Consider the following 8,343-nt stretch of genomic DNA (forward strand, 5'->3'; position numbering starts at 1 on the left):
CTATGTCACCGATTGGTGACCTGATCCCGCTAATCAAGAACTGCTACCGACACCGACTCTATCTTAATGACCGGTTTTCCCCTGGACATTCCACTAAGTCTAGTTGACAAGTTTCCTTTTTTCACTATGTAAACAAAATAAGCCCTTAGTCAAGAGGTTAGTTACCCTCTTCGGTATAGGCAGAGAAAGTAAAGAAGGACAGTGACACAATAGCTCTAACATAAGCAAGATGTCAAGGGGGAGTCAATAGTTGCCTATTCTGCAGCGCTTATTCCCATAGCAGACTCAATAGCTGCGGTTACGGATGCTATTGCTAAGAGGGCATTCGAGTCGAGTCAACTATACGATAGTGAAGTTCCTCGTTGGAAAGACTCTTACTATACATGGGGATGCAGATATGTCAGAAGGACCGGATTCGAATATCCCCATTCTGCAAATCGAACATGGTAAAAAAGATATGATGATTAGTGGGTTAAATTACGAGTAAGGAGTATTTTACCTTTTATTTCGATCCCTTGAGTAAGATTTGTGTCATGGAAAACATGAGAGGAATGAGTTTCCTGGCATGCGCTTAGGACGAAGACATCAAGGTCTCTTTTAATTTCCCCATACTTTTTTCCCATGAGCATGGTTTTGGGCTAGGTTACCAACCTCAAGAGGAGGATTCCTTTTTATTTTGAGAAATGTTTTCATTCGCGCTAAAGCAGCAGCATACTTTCAAGGCTGAAGGAAGATCTTTCGACCCCAGGAAGCCATATAGACCCAATCTTCCATGGCTACTTCCTCAAATAAGGTGATGATTTAGCCTTCTCATTCAAAAATGGACTTGGTTGCGCTCTATCTGGTATATCTTTTCTTATCCGATGAGGGTATTTAAGTGGTCTCCTTACTTTAGAGCTAATGTAGAATCATCAATAGTTCTAGTCTGGATTTCTCTACATGTTGATCATTGAGGAAAAATATTATAGCCCCCTTGAGTCAATAAGAATAGCAGAATTCCGCTTTAAAAAACCTTACCTTAAATGTGTCGAAATTGAAGTTATCTCATTAGCGGTAATGATACTGTTAATGAAATATGCATACAATAGCGGATTTCGTTCTATTAAATTCACTATCCATTATGGTCTGATACATACAAATAACGAACGAGCCGACTTTACAGCAGGAAATGCAATTTTAGTAAAGGCCGATAACGCAGAAGTACCCCCGCTTCGTGTATATAATGAAATTTTTAAACAAGTCTGTGAAAAGGCTGAGAAATAAAATACGAAGAGGGGCAGCTAGACCGAGTAGGGGTTTGAATCTATCTCTTCGAAAGGGTTGAACATCGTGAAGTACACCCTTTTAGCCTAGAGGAAATTTTTAAGCAACTTTATGATGAATTAACGGATGGCGGGACAATGAGTGATGAACCTGTAGAAGTGGTAGCTATGGGTAAGAAGAGTCGTCGTCCCGATCATATACCCGCACTGAAAGCAATTAAGAAAATAAAAAGGAGCCCATTCATTGTTGCCGATATAGAGGCTGCTCTCCACGACGATGTTCATGTTCCTTGCGCAGTGGGGTTCTTAGTGGTTAAGCCGGGTGAAGATCTTGCTTCCAAGTCTGAATATTATATTGAAACATATTTCAGTGAAGATAACGATTTCTCAATATCAGATTTCAAAAAACGAAGTGAACGTATGATGCTCGACTTTATAGAGCGTTTAGCGGCTGTGGTATCAGATGAAAAAGAAATTCGAACGGTCTATTTCCATAACTTTTCACGATACGATGGCATTATAGTAACGAGAGATTTTACTTCTCATATCGGCAAGTACTCCTTCCAAACGGTGATGAGGAAGCATAAAATGTACGAGTTAAAAGTCTATCGTGGAAATGAAAAAAAGAAATTATTGTTCCGTATAAGGGATTCCTACCTTCTCCTTCCCGATGCGCTAAATAACTTGGCCCAGGATATATGCCCGAAATTAGGTTCTAAAGGCACCATTCCCTATGAGAAATTATGACTTGAGTATCTTTCGGAGATAGGTCAACAATTCTTGGCTTATCTGAAATAAGATATTCGTCTCTTAGGTGGCGTTATGCTGAAGGCACAAGAGATTTATTGGAATCTGTACAAAATAGACATCGTTGATACAATAACGTTATCATCTCTAGATCTATCAATCTTTCGTATGCACTATTACGACCCAAAGCGTTGGCCCATCCATATACCAACTCGAAACCAAGAACGCTTCATTCGGAGTGGTTATTATGGAGGACATGTTGGTGTCTATAAGCCCTATGGTCAAAATTTAGACTATTACGATGTGAACTCCTTATATCCATTCATAATGAAAACTTTTCCGATGCCAGGCGAACGGGGATCCCAGGCCGGGACGTCTGGCATAATAATTTAGAAAAGGCGGAATTGGATAACTTCTTTGGCTTTATTGAGGCTTTTGTAGTGTGTCCTCTCTACAATAGAGAAAGCCTTCTTACCCTATAAGGATAGACATAATGCTTTAACCTTCCCAACAGGTAAATTCGTAGGCGTCTATTTTAGCGAAGAATTTTTTTATGCCCGAAACTTGGGTTATAGAATTTTCCCGCTAAGGGGCTACTTGTATGAGAAAAAGAAGAGTCCTTTCGAAGGCTTTGTATCAGACATCTTCGCTAGAAGACAAGAAGCAAAGATAAAGGATGATGCAGCTATGGTATATATCTACAAGATACTAATGAACTCTCTCTACGGTCGATTTGGTATAAACCCAGAAGTTATTAAAACCGAGATATGCACAGAAGAAAGATATCATGAGTTGTATAAAAAGGAAACTTTTTACAGTGCGGGGGTCCTGTCCCTTGGACGACTTGAGTAATGGGAGAATGGCAACTGGGCCCTGCAGTGGTAGAACCTCGTGAACCGGGCATACTATTGAAGAACCTTCTGTGAACTTTTCTTCTCTTATGAAATTTCTACTCAACTTGAAAAGAAAAGAAGCCTCAAGCCGATAAGTCATCATGTTCGATAATTTCGAAAGAAGAGCTGAGGGTTGATCTACAACCACCCTCTCACTCACGGCACACATGCTATATGTGTGATGCCGACACCCTGATCTAGACATCCACTCCAGACTATTTACCTTATTTATGATCTTCTTACGGCCATTATGTTATTCTATAATTAACCATGCTATTTATGCTAAAGATAGCCCTTCATAGATCTCTACGACCTACCTCTACGAACAGCCTTAGACTGGCGTACTGATAGTAGCTGCTACCCATACCGCTGATGGTCGCTTACCCAGATCTATCTATATGTATACGCTTAGAGCTCACCTCCTCACCCGTACGACTCTCAGTAGTAGAAGAGAAAAGGAACATATTCAATGAGTCTGATTGCAATGGCATAAGATATAAGCTTAAAGGAATAGATAGGCCCAAGGTAAACGACAAAACCATGTACTAACCGGACCGAAGGAAGAAGTCTCCTGTACAATCTCTGGCCCAAGAATCTGTCTCTCCCCTACTTTATCCCAGCATATGGGAGTCCTGCACTTGCGTCCATAGAGTGCCTCAAAAGGTGGCATGCCTATACTCACCTAAGAACTCTTGTTATAGGCGAACGTAACCAAGGGTAGATGTCTGTCCCAACAACCTCAAAAATCAAGGGATTACCTTCGCATAGCCTCCAATGTCTGGATGGTCCTCTTAGACTGGCCATCGGTCTGAGGATGGAAGGTTGTGCTAAGACTCACTCTGCTACCCAAAGCCTTCTATAGGCTCTGACACAAGGCTGAAAGGAACCGTGGATCTTTGTCTGATACTATAGATGATGGTATCCCGTGTAGGCGCACTATCTCATCAATATATATTTGGGCTAGCTTGCCCGTAGAGTAAGTCATACTGATCGGCAAAAAGTGAGCTGACTTGGTCAGCCGATCAATAATCACCCAAATGGCATCATGTTGCCTCGCAGTCTTCGGCATTCCAGAGACAAAGTCCATGGCTATCTCGTCCCACTTCCATTGTGGTATCTGAACTGGTTGTAAGGGTCCTGCTGGTCTCTGGTGCTCAGCCTTAACCAGCTGGCACACTAAGCATTTAGCCACACACTCAGCGACATCCCTCTTCATACCTTTCCACCAATAGTGTGGGCGGATCATCCTTTACATCTTCGTGCTCCCTGGGTGCAGGAAAAAAGGTGAGTTATGCGCCTTCTCCAAGATATCATGGCACAGGTCACTGTCCTGAGGAACACATACCCATCCCTAGAATAGAAGTGTGCCATCCTGGCGAAGGTTCAACTCCTTCTGTGTCATCAAGTACCTCAAGGTCTTATGATCCGTAAAGATCTGGCACTTCCCCCCATACAAGTAATGTCACCATATCTGAAAAGCGAAGATAATGGTTATAAGCTCTAGGAAAGAAAGTGGCCGTGAGGTTACAAAGGTCGTGACTGAGTCTTGGTTGATTAGTTTTCCTTTTCTTGGTCTGGTGTGGATAACAGGCGACAGAAGGATGATGACTTTTTGTTGGGAAAGTAGCATAGAAAGGGGTTCTTCCGCAGTGAAACAAATGATCTAGCCAATCATTCTTCTACCAATTATCCAAGTTCGGTATTATGTAAGTTCCTAGGTCATATTGAAATGACTCCATTGAGAGTAAGATCTGTTCGATATGTAAGTGGTATAGTCACTACCTGTAAGGCAAGCCCCATAGACACCTTACTACTTTCTAAGCTTTCTCTCTTGTCTCGCCAATCTAGTATTGCCATATAAGAGAACTGCCTTTATGGGTAGAATATCTTTGAAAGATATCTTTCCCTTCTTTCACTACGCCCTTTCACTCTTGAACTACTTGAACAAGGAGGGCAGGGGGTGCTATCGTATATAAGAAAAACTGCTGCATTTTGGCAGCGGTTAGCTCTCTCTCTAACTAGAAATTTGATAAGAGAAGTGCGAAAGGATTGCAGGCTAGATTCAAGGTATGCCAGTTGTCCACGGAACTTTCAAGATTGGTTGAGTCTTAAGTGTACTTTAGTAAGAGTATGAAGGATCTAGTGGCCGTAATTATCTGTCCACTCAAGGCGTTGCAAGCAAATGGTTTTTGAAAAGCGTTAGAAATCGTGGTCAACATTTTTCCAGTACTTCAGCGGGCTTTGGCCTTTTTTGTTATAAGTATTTAACCGGTTTGGAAGATAAACTATCAGTCAATGACGTTGCCAAGGTAGATGTTTTTCTTTGCCTTTCAAGATATTGCGTATAAAGAGAAAGATAGCCAGTCCTCTTGCAGCGAAGAATTGATCTAAAACGAAGCACTTCGTCTATAGGCATTGTAGAAAGGATAGAATATAAGCCTAATAATTCTTCTCAAATCGCTCCAGTACGATGGACTAAGGGGGGTCCGCCAAAGAAAATGCAACACGATAGAAGAGTTCGCTCCGCCGCGTAAGATCCTCGAATCAACAACGACTACCATCTGCGGTCCATTTTCGTTCTCTTCCCTGCCCGGGAAGGGGGATCAAAGAAATGTAGCTTGCTTCTCTCCTGGACGGATGGCGACTTATGTAGTGGTCGGCCTTCCTACTAGAATGCCTTCTTGGTCGAAGAGCCCCTTTTTTACTAGTAAGGACGCAGGAAGCAAAAAAACTTGCGCGAAGGACAGTTTCTTCTCTGCCCTCTCCTCTCCAAAGGCCAAGGGAGAGACTGCATCCCTTTCCTTCGGTAGCTCTTTTGGTTTCCCAAAGATAGCGGTAGCTGGGGCAAAGCCCGCTTTCTTTGCTCCGCGAATGAGAGAGAAAGTCAGAGGAAAAAACACGTTCTCTCTTAGCGAGATTCGAAAGTGGAGAACGCATAACATTCTATGGGTACATAGGATCAAACGTAAAGCAGCGCTCTCTTGGTAGAGTTTTAGGCGGCAAAAGACTTTAGGGCTTGTTGGAGCTTCTGAGCGTAACGAATCGAAGCTGAAGACGGATCAAGGTAACTTGCCTGCCAAGCCGATAGGCGAAAGGCTGAAGGATGGAACGTGCAAAGTAGATCGTGCACCTGTCGTGTGACCCGTTGGTCCTAAGCAATGTCTTGCACTAAGCGACCCACTTTGAAAAAGCTCCCCTTTATGTTAGGGGAGCACTAAAATGCAACTTCGATCGGATGTAGGTATCAAATCCCGCCGTTGAGATGTCCAGCGGATTCCTGGGCCTTGACGAATGGTCGGCCACCTTTTACGTTAGAAGAGCAAAAGGCCCAGGGCATAGCAGGATGAACTAATGTGAATGAGTGTAAGCTTTTTATAGTTCTAATTGGCATAAAATTTGGTGCTACAATGGTAGCAAGAGAGGCTAGGCGGTGACAATTGAGAGGTTGTCACTGAGCATTCCTAGTCACACGGGAAAAGAGGTCAAATGGCAAGGCCATACGCCCGTTTGGCTACTCACGGAGTATAGCTCACATCCAAACATCTGATTGGGGAACGGGGCAACGCCCATGAAGCTCCGGTGGAAAGGGAAGGCCTGCCAGGCCGTATGCCCATGGGTGCAGGAATCTTCAAAAAAGCGCGGGCTGACTTGGAGACCTGGGACCTTGGCTTAGTAATGAATGAAGGGAAGCTCTTCAATCTTTCTCCGCCAGCGGCTTATGTAGTGGTCGGCCTTATAAAGCTCGCTAAGCCTCGTTTCCCTCTCCCCTTCACTTATTAATTAAGTGGAAAATAGTCGTCGGCATTCTATAAGCGACTTGACTGAGTCTATGAAGCTTTCCTTTTCTAGTAGTCGGCCTGTAATGCCTCCCTTCATTTGCTTGCCTCCTTGCAGCTCAGAATGCCTAATGCCTATTATTTAGTGCTAGAATCTAACCGCCATAAGCTCACCCTTCGGGTCTCGCTTCCAGTGCAGGAGGCCAAGCATTCTGCAAGACGTCCCGGCCTGGGAGCCCCGTTTGCCTTTGGTACTTTAGTAGATCTTCTAAAATAAAAAGCGCGACTTCAGCCTTAACTCCAACTACATTACGCAAGCTCCACCGATACCTACCTATAGAGTAAAAATAAAATAAAAAAGTACCAGTGACGACAACTTTCTAGGTTTATGGATTCAGTCAGCTAAACTCCATGAAACTCCTCAATCAATATCAACAAGATGTCGTGATCGCTTAGGCTTGGTTTACTTTGGTTTGAATGTAAACTAAAATAAGCGGCGTTTATTCAAACAAAGGGAACCGAAGGTTTCCTTGTTTAGTAGTACGAAAGTAATTCTACTATTAAGATACTTAATATTAATAAGAAATATTCAGTGTTGTAGTTGTAGAACAGAATGCCGTTCGCTTTTACTTTGACTTTTTGAGAAGGACTTAAGTAGCTAAGTTTCCAAAGGTGAACACCCCCTGTCCTTTATAGTATAGTCGTAAAGGGCTTCTCAGAAAAGTCAGGAAGAAGGCATTTGAAAGGTCGACCACAATCTCATAGGAATTCTGGTGGTAAAACCGATGACTACACAGCTCTATACCAAGTCATGAGCGATAGCGAAGCCAAGCCGCCATCTATAGGCAAAGGGACGAAAGCCCGACGAAGGCCTATGCTACAGTAAGAAAAAAAAGTACGTTGAGGCTACGAAGTCACTTAGCCGTATACTATACAAAGGGAAAGGCGTCGGTACGGAGTCACGTCAGCTGTGGATATAGACTAGGCTATAAGGAACGGAGTCAACAACTATGGACCGAGACTACACTAAGGAACAAGGAAGCTTGACTGAGAAAAGAAGTCAAGGAACGAAGCTGCTTCTCTAATAGCCCCGTTGAATAGGAGGGCGAAGGCTTTTTGAAAAAGTCTTTTTTGTCTTGTAAATGCATTTTTTTCTATTTAGAGAGAGGGGGCTTCAAGTTCTTAGGAAGAGCCGTACGAGACAGCTCACGTACGGTTCGGGAGCCGAGCCCCTGCGCAGGGGCTTAGGTCAACACTTATATAATAGCCAGTCATCAATTGGAAGCGGGCAAGATGGTGATGAATTGCGATTGGTCTAAACCTTCGACTAGCGACTTATTATGACCTGCCCAGAATGCCCATACAGACTAAGACCTTATTCACACAGTGAAGAAAGGCCGAGTGGAAGGGGGCAGCCAGCTGACTGCTTCTTTGCCATGCGCTTTGCTTCGCTTTATTTTATAGAAGAGAGAGACCAAATGAGAGTGAAAGGCAAGGGCAAGCGATAGAAAGGAGAGTCCATCGCGCGAACTACTACTACTAGAAAATTGTGAGACCATTAGTGAAAGAAGGACCAAGGAGGATTCTATCCTAAAGGAGAAGGAGGAGTAGGAGGAGTCAGTTTTCTTTGAAGATCGAGGAACGTAGTGTCGGACAATTATGTCA

At 43.3% G+C, this 8,343-nt stretch overlaps 1 pseudogene; it reads left to right on the forward strand.

Annotated features, from left to right (window-relative positions):
- The first annotated feature begins 1,400 nt into the window (after window positions 1–1,400).
- Window positions 1,401–6,626, forward strand: LOC107769675 (large ribosomal subunit protein uL2mz, N-terminal part-like; annotated as a pseudogene).
- The last annotated feature ends 1,717 nt before the right edge of the window (window positions 6,627–8,343 follow it).

Source organism: Nicotiana tabacum, chromosome 2 (genome assembly GCF_000715075.1).
Source record: "Nicotiana tabacum cultivar K326 chromosome 2, ASM71507v2, whole genome shotgun sequence".
In the NCBI taxonomy this organism is placed as follows: domain Eukaryota; kingdom Viridiplantae; phylum Streptophyta; class Magnoliopsida; order Solanales; family Solanaceae; genus Nicotiana; species Nicotiana tabacum.